Source organism: Halichoeres trimaculatus, unplaced genomic scaffold, assembly GCF_033239565.1.
Source record: "Halichoeres trimaculatus isolate MK-OKI-2021-1 unplaced genomic scaffold, fHalTri1.1 fHalTri1_scaffold_19, whole genome shotgun sequence".
Lineage (NCBI taxonomy): Eukaryota > Metazoa > Chordata > Actinopteri > Labriformes > Labridae > Halichoeres > Halichoeres trimaculatus.
The window spans coordinates 11252543-11268285 of NW_027437197.1; the positions used below are offsets into that span (position 1 = coordinate 11252543).

The following is a 15743-nucleotide window of genomic DNA, read 5'->3' on the forward strand; positions in this document are numbered from 1 at the left end:
TGGTGTCCTTTGAAGTATAAGTGGAGTCCAGTTGAACATTGACCATGAACTATCTCTGACATTTGGAAGAAATGATTGCTTCCCCCTCACCTTTGTTTTCTGGTGTGCAGATCTCTTACATAAAAGGATATCTTCACAAGCTGTGCTTTAATAACTCAAAAGGTAATCTTTATGGTCTCCTGTCTTAGACTGTATGTTGGATAACAGTTAAATAAAAAGTCTTTCAGGGAAAAGAACACAAGAGCTTATCCTCGACTATCTCTCAAAGGAGTCACGCATTCTTTACATATGGGGACTGACCTACAGAGGCGGCTAATGCGAATATCTCTTCAAGACACAGCACTCTGTGGCCCACACATGGCATAAAATGCCCAGGTGTGCGTGACCTCATTGATTCATTGATTTCCACTGTGAAAGTAGGAAGCGTGGAGAGAAGCTACAAACCAATGTGAGACAGAAGAAAATGACTGAAAGACAAGGAAGGCAAATGGGATTACCCCCCATCACCACTGGGTAAAGACCTGGTCTGTGAAGGTGGATTTTTGCAAAGGGGTAGCTGAGATGGGAGGACGGCCATGATTATTATGTGCTTTGTTTGGGTTTTGAACATGCAGTAACAGCTAGGAATAACCAACCCCCTCAATGTTTTTTGTATGTCAGTGAGACAAAGAGAGGCTCATTGCCATATGTTTAAGAAATGACCTCCCCTACTGCTCAGCTACCTCAGCCAGCTAACTGCCTCAGGTCTACAGTACTGGTAAAAGGGGGAACAGTGTCCAAAGACGCCCTCAGCCATCACTTACTGAAGCAGTTCTTTAGTGGAAGCCACTTGCTCCGGAGGCTCAGGCTGTAAAATCATTGGTCATTTAGGCAGCAAATGTTTGTCAGAGTCAGGGAAAAATGAGCTTAGAGCTCTCTCAGATGTCTTTTTGCTTTGTGGCAACAAGAGGTGTCCATCTCTTTATTTGTATATTTGATCTTGGTGAATTAAGAAGCATGTATAATGTGATCTGGCTGAGGGAATTTCTCTTTTGTATACCACAGTTTCCCTGGAAATGGCTGATAATGCAACTGAGTGCGAAGATAGTCTATATATGATGAAGACCACTGGTTTCATGGTAACATGTTATTTGAGCAAAGTGACTATGCTGCCCAAGAAGCTGTTCAAATCAGTGTTAATCAAGGAGAGGATTAAATACGCCTGGGCTTTTCATGTCATGCATGGTCCACAAGATGCTGTGTCTTAAGGGATACTCATGTTACTTACCCTTATAGAATATGCAACTAGGTGCAGTAACAGTTTCTTTCCTCAGAGGACCAAAGTAATCATGCAACCAAAAATTTCAGAAGTCTATCTTTCCACCCAATTAAAACTGTTTACTTGCTGAGTGATGTTTTTCTTTATGACTATTTTCTGTCATTTCTCTTTTTATGGCAGCGCCTGTCAGGGACATGACATCCTTCCTACGTGTGCTTAGAGTTATGTGTTTATTCCCTTTATGATGACAACTGGTCATTAAAATGTAGTTGGAAGAGGGGCTTCTTGAGGCTTTCTTTAGCTTTTTTATTTTGAAAACATACTCATCAGTTCTGGTATTATTATCTATAAAAATATAGAAAGAAAAATTTACCCTACTAATGAATTAGTTTGGGGACATCTTTTGTAAGTGCAATTATCTGTAAAAAAAAAAAAAAAAGTGCCTGCATACTTATTATTCACTTTCTGACATTACTTTAGAGCAGCAGGTATCAATAAATGATTAGTATTATGCTCTAAATTCCTACAGTCAATTAAGGGCATCAGAACATATCAGCTGCCCTTGTTATATGTTATATATGTTATATTAATTGAAAACACCACTTTAGTGTATCACACATACAAAGACAAACTCTTTACAAAGTTACGCATCCCCATCCTCCTGTCCAGTTTTCTATCAGGCTATATAAACTACATACAGTAGCATTGTGGTGAGATGCAGACATCAGGTCCTCTTTCAAGGTTTTCACGGTAAGAGCAGCAAGTAAGACGTACCCATACGTCAAATAAGTACCAGGTTTTCAAGGGGCAGAACTTAGAAGAAGAAGAAAAACTGTTGAGCGTCTCACTGGAATTACTCATTGATGAATACTGTCACAAAGATTCATAATGTGAAGTAAAAGCGAAAGAGCTGTGTTTTCATAATGTGCCGGAAGCCTTAACTTAACAAAAAATCTGACTCAGCTGTAAGCCAGCTTTAACTCTGACAGTATTAGACACATGAGGCAATCACTATTTTTATCTTAACCTGAATGATAACAAACATGTTTCCTTTCACTTTCCAAAAAAAGTCTCTCTTTCCTTTACTGGATAATCTTCTGTTGGTTTTTGTCTCTCTGCCTAAGTATTCAACCAAATGCAAGTTGACACACGCTCTGTGCAGTTGTGTCAACTCATTCTTGAGAAGGTTTTTCCAGGAATCACCAAAAGAAACAGGGAGGTGAGGCAGGCCAAGGCCACACAAGGAAGTAAATAATAAAACTCTTTTGCAAGGATGACATTGAGCGTTGCAGGTTTGAGACAGAACAGAGGACAGTTTGAAACATGTCATAGGGGATTTCAAGCACACAGGTCTCTGTTCTTTCTGGCATGCATATGATGTTTTTAAATAACCTTTGAGTTTCTAAAAATTTGTTTTACACTGTATCAACCCAATTTTCAAAATTGAAAATGACACCTTTACTGATTCAATGTCTTTGGGGAGCTGATACATGTAACAACACTTTCTCTCACACCATTCTTCTGTGTCTGATTTGGGGAAGACTGCTAAAAAATGATGACAAGGATTTGCATATGTAGTGACACAGTTTTGCCAATATGAAGATAAGAAGAAACCAATCAGTGAACTCCATTGACACATGATGATAACAGATAAAACTTTTTCAAACTAGATGAAACTTCCAGAAATTCAAACTTTGCTTGGATTTCCGTTTTATAAAAAGTAAATGAGACATGTTGCTGTATTGTGAGCAGTTTGTATACACCTTTAACTATAGTGCCAAAGAGAGAAAGAGATGTTTCTGACAAAAGATTATTGCCCCCTTTTTTAAAAAAAATCCAATTTGGATAACAACTTTTTTTCTGACATGGCTCCCTCTTGATAACAGTGCCTTTTGCATGTTCATGTTGTTGACACCAGAAATATTAACCAATGAAATATCTAACAGTTGAAAAGTCAGATTCCAAAATTCTGGATACAAACACTCAAAATCCATCATGATCAGTGATGTTGTGGCTTATGTCAATTTATTACAAATAATTATTTCTATGACGTTACAAAAATGAGGATTAAAATAAAGAGGGAAAAAAGAGTTTGTTATCCAGTCAAACAACGCCACATCAACCACGTGGCAAACATTTCTAAAGCTCAGCGTTACCTGCAGCGTACCTCGAGGTAAAGAGCAAAACCAGCTGTCATAAATACTTTTTTAAATCTATTGTCTACTTTTGGAAAGCTGTTTTTTATTCATCCACTCACAATGACATAATCTGATTTCCCCCCGGCTGTCACTCACTCTGTCCTGCAGGCGGACCCCGCCTCCTACGTGGAGGTCGCCAAACACGTGATTTATTCAGTATGGCGAAGCTGTTGGCTCAATGATTTTTACAGTACCGACGGGTCCTAAAACCCTGCTCTGTGGATGCTCGAGGACACTCGGAGATAGCAATCCATTCAGGAGCTTAAAAAGGTACTAGTTCTTTACCATCTTTATGCAACACACATTTCTTTTGGCTGAAACTCGTGAGCACAACCTAAAAGTTTGTTTACTATTCAGCAGGTTTATGTTCTTTTCCTCCTCGAAGTTAAACTGCTTTGCTTTACTCCGCAACACTTGACTTCTTCTCTGAGTCTGTGTCGTGTTATATTGAAAGTAAAGACAGCGTTAGGTATTGCGCAATATGTGTTTTGTTATTTAGTGTTAACTGTGTGGGGTGATACAATAAGGCAACTTTAGGTGTTGTGCAACATTGTTGAACCGCCGCTTTGGCTGCTCGATACAAGTTGCACTTTCTCGTTTTTTTTCTTTTCTTGTTTAGTATTTTGACTGTAACGCTCTGTCTTAACAACTGATTGAGTTTTGTAGATCGCGTTGGTTTCTGTTTTTATTTTTCATGTCCAAACTTCACGCTCTGATTCGACCTATGTGCCGTATGTGACATTTCCTCAATGTTTTCCTTTACAATGTGAGGTTGGTGCAAAGAGTTACCAGATGTTGTGGGGAAATGTGTCGCCAAGTAACTGTTGTTTGTTTCCCTGTTATTTACGTCATACGTTTCGAGGAACTGTGTTGGTACAGTGAAGCTGTCTTGTAATAATGCTTAATTCTACATAGCCTACATTTCTACTACTAACAGGGTTTGAGTCCAGCTTCTTCAGCAGTGGTTGGAGTGTGTGTATGTGTGTGTTAGGAGAAGGCAGCAGTTGTATGGTGGAGGTTTTTGCTGAGGTTGAACCGCCGCTCCCACAGCTTTGGGTGTAAACTTGTGTCTTCATGAAGTGTAAACACAAGAGAGCAGCAGCAGGACGACCATGAAATAGGTTTTCAGTTCGTTGTCAGGACAGCAAATGATGTGGAAGCCAGATTCATTAAAATGAGTTATTTATTACAACTTATGGAATGATTTTTAGGATTTTCCAGCACTTACACCTTATTTCAAACCCGTTTCAGAGCCACATTATGTTTTTAATCTTTTCTATAGTCTTGGATATCAAAACACCCACTATCTAGGAAAGAAGAAAGATTGGCCTACATTTACACATTAACAGTTTGGTTCATTTGAGCAGATGCTTTTTGCTACAAGTTTTAAACAAAAAAGCAAACAAAAAATATGTTAAAATCATAATTTTGAAAAATGATCTGGCTGTTTTGTTACTGAGGCAACTTTACTCAGTAAGGTTTTAAAAAAAAGCCTGGAAACACTTCCGAAACTAAAGCGCTGTCACTTTTCCTCACTGCACAACAAGGATCAATTTAATCCACATTTATCAAACCTGTAGTGGTTTTAAGACCTGGTTCAATGGGTTCTGGTGGGAAAAAACTATAGTATCTCAATCAACCAGTTATTATCAAGCCAAAAACTCAGAATATGTCTCCTCCAAATGTCTCTTATTCTCCACAACTCTCAAATAGGAATCTAGCTTCAGGGTAACATTAGCTGGACTCAGCCTCTGCTCTGCTCAGACTCCTTTGAGCCTTCAACAGCGGAAACTATTCCCTCAGCTTTACAAGCTCTGGAGGACTGCTGCTGCACACTTATAAACTCCAGGCTCCACATGCGCAAGGTCACTGCACTCCTCTAAAGAAATTGTCTCAGCATGCATCCCTTGAAAAATGACTGGTTTTAAAAGCTTTGATTGAAGCAATAAAGTTTTTCTTTCTCTCATTTCTTCTTTTCATCTTAACATTTACTCGTGCAATCAGATGTTTTAACACGGTGCAATTGTACCCCTTTAACTGCTGGTTTTGTCTGCAGTAACAAAGAGTTATAACTGGAGATCAATGAGTCAGTGTTAATGTGCGATAATTATGAATGACTCTCTGTGGTGTCGTTGGAGGGAGGCTCTTCAACCTTAGAGGTTCAGAAATTTGATGTTGTTGAATCTGGCCGCTGTGGCCGCTCAGTTAAAGTTTGAGTTTGTATCTAAAAAACGGTTGATTTTAAAATTTAGCTGGCACTATATTTTGGGGTCAGGAATGTAATGCTTGAACTAACTTATAGACTCACAGGTCACACAGGAGGAATACTCATAAGAGAAATATGGTACATTAGGTATTCCTTGTGAGTTGTTTTGTGGATGTTGATCTGTTATTGATCAGTTTGTTTTGCTTTTGGTGGTGGACTGGGGTCAGCATGGGTTGCGACACATTTCTCCACCTTTCAGTGGTCAGAATCAACTGATCAGTGGATGAAAATGTTTGTTTTTCCAAACCTTAAAATCACACTCATGTTAGTTATGATCTAAAAACTTTACAGTTGACAATCCGATTGCATTTCAGTGATCACAGATTCATTAAAAGATGTGGTGGCATTAATTCATTCAGAGGCAGTTTTACTCGCAAGAAAAGCACAAGCAGTAAATTGAAGTTGTAAATGTTTGTGTGCATGCACTTGTTGAACTGACGTACATCATAGATAATAATAATAACTGTTATTATTATTATTATTGTTATTATTATTATTATTATTATTGTAATTATTGGATTAAAAACAAAGTAGTGACACTTTGAAGTCTATTTTCTGTCTGCTTTGTCATGATTATAATCAGTTCACTTGTGGCCATCTGTTTGCCATAGAAGCCACTTTCTCTTCCTCTCCCTGCACTGCAGCATTAACTTGTGTTTGCCGCACAGTTAAATTCATGCCGCTGCACTCACCTTTTACCACTTCATTATGTTTTACCAATTAAAATTCTCTTGTGTGACGCCTCGTTTAATTTCTGCTCTCTGTGCACAGCTCTCTTTGTTGCAGAGGTTAATGTAGTCAGACATTCATTATTCAATTCTGTTAGGGTTTTTTATTAAGACAAAACTTTTTAATGTTCTCAAACACTTTGGCACAGACTGTGACACATTTCAGTACTGCTTTGTCAATTAGGAGTGCAAGTTGGGCTAAATAGTTTTTGACTTATTTTCTAGGGATGCATCAATACCATCGAATGGTGGAATCAGTTATCGGTGTACCGTTGCCCCTCAAAGCTGGATCAGTATTGGTGGGAAGAGATCCATGATGCTGATCCAAGCAAGGAGCTCTATGCCTTTCTTTTGTACCAGCACTATTTGCTACTTGATTTGAAATGTTCCTCTGATGCACTTGCTTTGTTTTTTGCTACATAACCAGTCAACAGGGTATAAAAGTTTTCATTTGAAAAGAACTTGTGTACATTCTGAGCAGGGCATGCAGGTTATTATTCAACACTGGTATCGGATCGGTATCGATTGATACCAAAGCCCAGGTATCGGTATCAGAACCACAAAAGCTGGATCAGTGCATCCCTATTATTTTCTGTACCATCCAAAAATATTTATGTGTAGATGTTTTTAATGACAACCACTCTGGTAGCTTTTGGAAGTGCAAATGGTTATCTAAGGCATACATTTGAATAGAGTACTAAAGTTTTATTCAAATATGGAGATTGTTTAAATGTGTTGTTCTTGTAATTTTGCTCCTTTTTGATAAAAGATTAAAAAAAATGTTGAGAATAAGTTCTAAGCTATGATTGAACCACTGATATCCTCAGACTATTAAAAGACTCAAAAACACATCCAAGTGTGTACATTACAGGTGTTCGATGTATTCATGTTTGATTATAACTAAGCAATAGTAACAATAGTGGCCAACTCTTTTTATTTTCTAGAGACTTAAAAAAGCTGAAGATACTCAATTTTCAAAAGAACATATCTCACTGAAGAGATATGTCGAAGAGATATGTCTGCTTGTTCCTCAATTTTCTTTTTTCATATGTTGTCATACTTTTGTTCTTTTTCTTGTTTCTAAGTTTGCCTCTTGTAATCCCATTAATAAGCTCATTTAGCTCAGTTGCATTGTGCTTTGTCAGGACCCGGGCCTGACTTTCCAGCTTCCCCTCATCATTCAGCACAAGCTGGCATCAGTAAGGCTTGCTTGTTTGTGGACATTTTGTGGACGTTGTCACGCTAATGGATAGTAATGGGGTCTATTAATGCTTGGGGACAAATAAGGTGACGGGACACTGCAACGCATAGACGCGTTCACACAGCAGAAATTGGTTTGCTTCTTGGCAGGGTCTTCCCTTCAACACAGTGCGTTCAGCATATTATTGCATCTTTGTTCTCAGTCCTTGTTCATTTGGTTATCACTTCATTACACGCAATGTTTCAGGATCCACTGATACACTTTGATTAAAAGTTTTAGGAATCTGTTTTGCTGCCAAATGCAGATTTTCTAACCTACCAAAAATATTCGGACATGCCTTTGCAAGTTTTTTTTTTAAACTCATGGATTAAGTAAACAAAGAAACAATGGTTGTTGAGATAAATCAGTTTTCACTTTGTCTTTCTCATTAGATTTGCTGTTGTGCAACTTAATAACAGACAGGAAGCTGGATATTGGCCAGAGGACAGAGAAGCAGTAAAAGTAGACAAGAGGAAGATTCAAAGCAGTACACAGAGCATTTAATGGGCAGCTATACAGAGGCTCTCAGCCTCAACTGATGTGATTTGAAGCTTGATGAATCCTTGTGTTGATCCTTGTGGTCGCCCAATGAGTTCATGGCTGCGAATCATTCTCCCAGATTCAGCCCCTTATAACTCACAGCTCCAATAATACACCCGTTTTAGCTCCTTTGTGCTTTGCTGGACCTTGTCCTGACTTTGAACTCATCCCAGGTCCCAGAGCTCAGTTAGCAAGTGTTGGAGGGCTTGGCAATTTGGAAAGACATCCTTGTTTGTGGACATGTTGTGGATGTCACGCTAATGGTCACTAATTGAGTCTATTAATGGCACTGCCGTGTTGAATACGAGCTTGATGACAGGACCCTGTGGTGCACAGGCACACTCAACCAGCAGGATTGTGCAAACTTTTCGCCACCCAACCCCCGTCTTATCATATCACCCTGTCAGATCAATGACCACAGTTGCCCCCTGCCAAGTTAAGTCCTCCAAAGAAATTTTACTTATCCAAAAACTATAATTCTTTTATTTTTTCATGGATTGAAAAAAATGAAGAGAAGGTATTTTTAATGTGCATGTGAAATTTAATGAAGCTAATATCAATATGCTGCATAAAACTAGATTTTTTATTGAGGGTGTCTGAGGATGGGTACCTTATACATTTGAAATGATTTAGTACCGATGCCCGGTACTTATTCTTCAGGATATAACCTTGCAATGCTGTGTCCATGTCTAGCATGGACAATTGCTTACTCTTCCACTCTCTCACAGTCACAGGGATGCGTTTCGGTACCCAAACATGGTACTGTGCTGTACCGTTGATGCTAGTCGCTACTTGATACTACAGATAGAATCTGGTCAGTACCTATAAAAGTACCTAATTCTGTACCCAACCCTAGGGATAACAAACTGCTAAAATATTTCAGCTTGGCTTCAGTGATTGATGTTTCAAATGAATGTTTTTGGGGAAAGGTTGTGATCACAGTTATCAGAGACAAAAGATATCCCTTATTTTTGAAATTTATTGACTGAAGATATTCAAAGATCACACAGACACTCTGCAAAAATAATCGTTTTGTTTTTGGATTAGCTGGTGCTGATCAAACAATGTCCTGGCTCTTGTGAGGCTTCACAGGAAAAGTTTGGAACAAATTGTCTCACATTGGAAAGTTGTAAGGCCAAATCAGAGGAACCACTTGTCAGAGGTTAAAGTTCAAAGAGTTTAAACTCTGACTTTATTTTTCTTGATTGTTTTAATATGGCATTGCTATGTTACTTTGGCTCCGACGTCAGTGTTGGCTCCATAAGTAATTCATTTCCACAGTGGTCTAATCATGTGAAGGGAAAGAAATCGATTTACTGACTCTGGCACAATGCAAAACATTGTCACAACTCAAACAAGAAGGCTGGAAAAGAGTGGTCTCTGTAAAAAAAAGTTGAAGTCCTTTCAGGACAAAGTGGCTGATGGTTGACAGATTGTGACCTGGATTAATAATAGCTGCATGATACTGAGAGAAAGTTACAACCTAACATTGGATTGAGAGTGACATTTAAATAATGGGACTAAGGAAAGGGAAGTTGAGTGGGCCTTTGTCACTGTCAGAACTTGGCACCATACACGGAAAGAAGCTACTTCCTGCTTTTTACTTGTTTCAGAATAATGGCCTCTTGTTGCCAGGGAACCAACACAAAAGTGTTTGTTTGTCTATTAACGTAAATAGTATTGTGTGGATCACAATTGGGACTTTTTCTTTCTGGACTTCAAGATGGCCCAAATCTTAAGCTGAGTGGATCTACCCTTCGAAAGAAAAAGAAACAACTAAAGCCATGAAAAGCTGTCCAACCAAATGCAAATTAATTGATGAAAAAATCATACAATGTGCTTTTCTGGACATTTTTTCTGTCCTTTCTCTCATAGTTGATTGTACCTGGGATAAGAATTACAGACTTCTTCCTTCTTTCTAACTGGAAAAACTTGCAACATCTGCAGTGTATCAAATACTTATTGTCTCCACTGTATATATATATTTTTACAATAATCTTCATTAGCTTCTGGTTGCACTGTGATATAAGCGACAGACGGTGGTTGTCGGGTATCTGAAAGCTGTTGGTTTTTTGTTGTTTTATAACAAGAACACTTCCAAAAAACATAAGAACCTTCCAACTAACACCAGAAAGCCTTGGTGCCAGTTGCCGGTGAGGCACTGTGAGATTCAGAGCTGGAGAAAACAGAATTTTGCAGCCAGAGAGTTCTGGGAGGAACTTCTGCAAAAACAAACAAACAAAAAAATAATCCGGTTAAGCATAATCTTCAAGGTAAAACTACAAATAAATAGATAATTTGTGTATTTAATAGTATTTTTGTTTATTACCATCAAAAACCCAAAGTTTTCTCAGGTTTCATAGGAATGCTAACAAACAGGAGAAACATGGCTCGGTCCAACATTTTACCTTGTACTAAAATTTAAACATACATTGAAGTTCAGTCAGTTTTAGAAACACAATAATGCACTTTAATTTCATACACTTTAATTGGATGAGGTGTTTTACTTACTGTTGTTAGTTTGTCAGTTATTTCTGCAGATTTACAGAGGAGTGGGATTTAAAGGCATGTTACTTGTGTGTCCTGCAGCCGGTTTCCATTGTATATCTCTGCAGAGCTTTATTGATATTTAACAGAGCAGCTGTGTAAACAGTGTCTTGCGTAGCTGACAAAGACAGAGGCTTTATGTTTTTGAAACAAGTCTGTTAAAATGATCTATTCTCATGTAACCACTCCTTCTATAGTCGACCTTAAATGTCCAACTGTTTGTAAAAAGCTTTGTCATGTAAAATGAGCACTTAGCCTGCAGTGATTTATTCCAAATGTTTTACAAAGTGGTTTATTTTAAAAGTATGTTTCTGCCACATTTTCATTCCAGTACCACTCAAGTGAAGTAACAGTTCTTTCTCAGTCATCATCACTCCCTGCAGAAACATGTAGAGAAAAATAGGGTAGGGATGATCATAAAAATCTTTCATCAGAGAGAAGACCTTCGGGTGGTTGAACCTGCTTGTTTCATTGCTCTATTTTTCTTTTTTTGTTGCCGTCCTGCCTGTGATGCAGTATTCAGTGTCATTAAACCAGCTTGAAGGATGTTTTTAATTCCTGAACTGCAGAGAATAAAAGGTAGAAGAGAGGAGGATTACAGTCACAGGTCGAGGTGGGGATATAAGAGGAGAGTGACAAAGAGCTGGAATATTAAAGACATTGTCTTTTGAGTGTCTCCTTATCACTAGACCAGTGAGATAGTTTTAATTTCTATTTTACAAGTATACAACCATCAAAAAAGCCACATTGGAACATGCCTTGTGAAAGGCGCTTTTTGGAAATATCCAACTCAAAATTCCCTAAAGTCATCCAGAAAACCTCAGCAGTTTGTGTGTCAAAGCTGCTCTTGTGTCTCTCTTCTGCCTCTTGCTGGCAGGTTGGAGAGACCAAAGCACAAACAGAGGAGGTAAGAAAAGAAATCAGGGAGGTTTAAACTGAAAAATGAGAAAAGGCTTAAGTGTGCCCACACTGTCAAGCTTGTATCAAGAAAATTGATCCTCCCTTTTGGCGCCCCTTGTCTTTTCCCTGTCGAGCTGACAGCTGATTGATGTAACGTCCTGTGGTCATCGCTGGCCCTGTTCACTTGTTAACATGAACAAGCAGCACAGCATCAGGTTACTGTAGGTCTTTTCATGATAAGATAAGGAGATTGTGCTCACTCAATACCCTCTGCCTTTCTTCTCTGACTCACCTACTTTTACTCTCATCATGTAGCTGTGTCATGCTGAGTTTAGAGAAGGTTGCCCTTATTTGAACTCAGAGTGTAGACACACCACAGTGTTCTGTCCCAGCCTGCAAGTAGTGCTATCATTTCTCTTTGGGTTTTTTTCCTTTCACTGATGCTCACAGTAAATACTCAACTATTCCGTTCAACTACAAAGAAAATCAGGAACATGTCAATCAGCAGTATACTGGAATAGACTAATCCCGCTCTCCAGCTGAATAATTCATAGTGAATTAGAGCTGAGAGGCTGGAGCTGTCTTTATGGCACGAGTGCATTTTCAATGATTCATTTCATGAGCTATGCAAGGGGTCTCTTAATTGTTGTTTACTGCTTGCTGCCTGACCACATGTTATTTTTATGCCAGCGTGATTACTCCCGGCAGCGCTTGGAGTGCTTGGGAAATGAAGTCCATTAAGGGGTCCTGAGAGTTGTTTCCCTGTCAAGCACCGAGTAACGATTCCAGGTTCAAACTGAGCTGCACGACAGTAATAAATCTCATCCAATCTCAAGTGTCAGGAAATGAGATGTGAGGCATGAAAGAGGCAGGTGGTACTTTTTATGGTCCTGAGATGCTGAACAAAGATTCACTGTAATACTGTCACTGAGGAAAAGTTAAGATTGCAGGGAACATCGATCATTTGAATGGAATATAAAAAAACATAACACAGCAGACAGCCGATTAGGTTTGTACCAAAAATCACAGGTTGATGGTGTCAAGAAGGGACCAGACACCCTACGTCACATTAGGTGTGTTTGTTTTTGTGTGGCAGGGAGGGATGGTGAGAAGACTAACCCTCAGTGCTACTGGCTGACAGTTTGTGACAAGCTGCGAAAGCACAGTCTGAATTCTTGAGATACTGAAAGCTCCTCTGTCAGAATTAGGTGGATGGGTCCGAGGATATCCCCAGTACTCTTCAATTGGTCAAATTCCTGGTCTGAAAGTACTGAGGATGTACACACTGAGAAGCTTAGATTGTTTTGAAAGGTTTAGAAAATAATAGAATAGAATAGAAAATAATTAATTTGTCCACACAGGAGTTACAGCAAAAATCAAGAAACAAAAGTAAGAAAGTGTATAGAAAGTGCAAAAAGGTCCATAAGAAAATAGATGATGACAGCTTGTCCATCATCTTCCAGCCAGCCAGCCTTCACCTCCACAGGACTGAGCTTCTTCAGCAGTCTGTCAGCAGGGGAAGTTCTTCCAATTTGCCATTCATGTACAGTGTAGCTCTGTTAGCCATGTCTGTGAATAGCATGATGCTACTCTGCCCTCTGGTATTCCCTCTGTTGCTGGGTTAGCATGGCTAGCTTGTCCATCTCAGTGGAGATAGATCTTACGTTCCTAATAGCGATGGATGGAAGGACAGGTCAATGAAGTCACTTCTTAGCTCACACCTGAGAACCAGCACTTCATCCTCACCTCATTCTCTACACCTTGTGGGAAATCATCAGGCCTTGCTTCAGTTAGTATTGACATGCTACAGACTGCTATCAGCTGGTTTCTCGTGTAAACAATGCAGCCATTGTTGTATGTAGGATCTCCAAACAAATGCAAGAGCAAAAATAGTAATACATACAAAGTAACGATCCACTTCAAATGCAGAGATAACGAAAAACAGATGAAAAAAACACAAGAATTGGACAAGGAAGAGAGAGCTGCTGCAACAGGCAGCCACAACGGGGCAGCAACAAATGGCCTGTGATGTAGTTTTTAGTTCATCACATCAAAACTCTCAATACCTTTCAATCTATAGCTTCTGATAGCAACTGTATCTCCAATTATTCAGTTCATGCATTTGCCAATTTCACAGCCATCAAGGCCCTGAACTGATTTCACTCCAAAACACTGTTGTGACTTATGATACAGTTTTTAGACACATTCTGTTTGGGATTCCCCAAAAGGGAAGAAACAAGGTTTATACTGTTTTCCTGTGTCCACAACACACAATTTCTTTGCAGCTGTGCACTTCTCTCTAGCAATTCTGGGAGCTAGTCAAACTTAACTAATGATTACTTTGTTATTTGTGAGGTACAGCCTTTTGACCTGTTCACCTGGTATTTTACCACCCACCTTTTCACAGTAAATATTAACTAATGAGTCTTTCCATGGAAACTAGCGCCAGTAGACTGGAAATCTGGATGGATACAAACGTTTTTTTCTGATTTGTATTAAAAAAAATGTCTTATTAGATGTTATATGAGCCACATTCAGCTGACAAGTCCAGGAAGACAAAAAAACACGAATTGCTTCAGAAAACCTGCCGATGGGACCAGAAAAAATAGCTTGTCAAGTGTCTTGAATTTAGAATAACATCTTTACACAAGAAACAACTTTTTTTACGCCATTTGCAGTACTTAAAAAAAAAAAAAGTGTTTCTGTCTAATTTTCAGTGAAAAACAAGTTATTGGAATAAGTTAAAACCTGTTTTATATATATATATATATATATATATATATATATATATATATATATATATATATATATATATATAATAATAGAAAAAAAAAAAAAAAAAAATATATATATATATATATATATATATATATATATATATATAACAGGTTTTAACTTATTCCAATAACTTGTTTTTCACTGAAAATTAGACAGAAACACTTCACTAGGTTTCAGTTTCCAAAAGTTCCTCTTGCTGCCTTTCATTGGAATATTGGTCACAATGGTGTATAGGAGACAGGTCATTTAAAGATATTAGATAAGTGCGTACTTTACATTGACCAGTCCCGAAGTGTTGTTATTGGAGCTAATACCCAGGGGAATTTAGGCTACACTGCTTGCACTCTTGCATTGTTATTATCAGGTGAATGCTGGAGTAAATTCTTTACAAGATTAAAAAACTTCAATTATCTTAACATTCCTCCAACATGATTCCTTTCATCTCTACACAACCCATACAAACCAATAAGCTGGGCCCCATTTACTCATGGGATTGTTTTGCTTCCACCCTAATTCCTGATAAGTTAAGTAAGACCTGACACAATCATCGCAGGAACGTGTTTCCATTAGTTTTTTCTTTGGAAGCTTGCACCATCTTTCCACAGAAATTATTCATTTGACAGCATCAGCTTTAAAAGTAAAAACAAAAACACACTATGTGTGTGATTGTGTGTGTTTGTATTTATTTTAAGACATGAAGGCAGCACATCCTTGCTTTGTTGTGGCCTCTGTGGTATTTTCTAGTGATTGAGAGCAGATCTCATTACCACTTGTTTGTGTTCGGCTCTGTTGACACCTGTTATGTGACAGAGGTGAGTTTCAGCTTCTGTCAGTCAGGGTTGAATTGCCAGAGGTTTCCCTGTGCGTGTGTGTATGTTTACACACTGCTTGCAGTTTTGATTGCATAACACACAGACACACCAGAGAGTATAAAAAGTTTTCTCCCTGCTTGTCTGTTATGGACTCTGATGTCAGTATGAGCCTCCAGGAAGCCTCTGTTTGCATTTCATTACAGGCTATGCTACAGGGAAGAGCCTTTTATTATCACACTTAGTGCAACAGCTGACTGAGCAGGCTGTGGAACGAAGGATTGAGTGATGTCTCTATGAGCTTTGCTTCGATTTTATTTGTATATTTTTCTGTATTTTCATTGATTCTCTCAATAGTTGTCATCGGCTGTAACCATTTGTCTCACCTTGGTAACCACAAAGCTAACAGCTGACACAAATTTAAAACTTCTTGCAGCAGTGATTTTGTTTAATTTAATCAAATTAGATATTTAATGAGT

At 38.5% G+C, this 15743-nt stretch overlaps 1 protein-coding gene across 1 annotated transcript in view; it reads left to right on the forward strand.

The window, feature by feature from the left end:
- The first annotated feature begins 3618 nt into the window (after positions 1-3618).
- hdac4 (histone deacetylase 4) overlaps positions 3619-15743 on the forward strand; it is a 115983-nt gene continuing 103858 nt past the window's right edge. The window contains exon 1 of the mRNA XM_074694570.1: positions 3619-3726. The gene's annotated coding sequence lies outside the window, so the exon portion shown is untranslated. The remainder of the gene's footprint in view (positions 3727-15743) is intronic.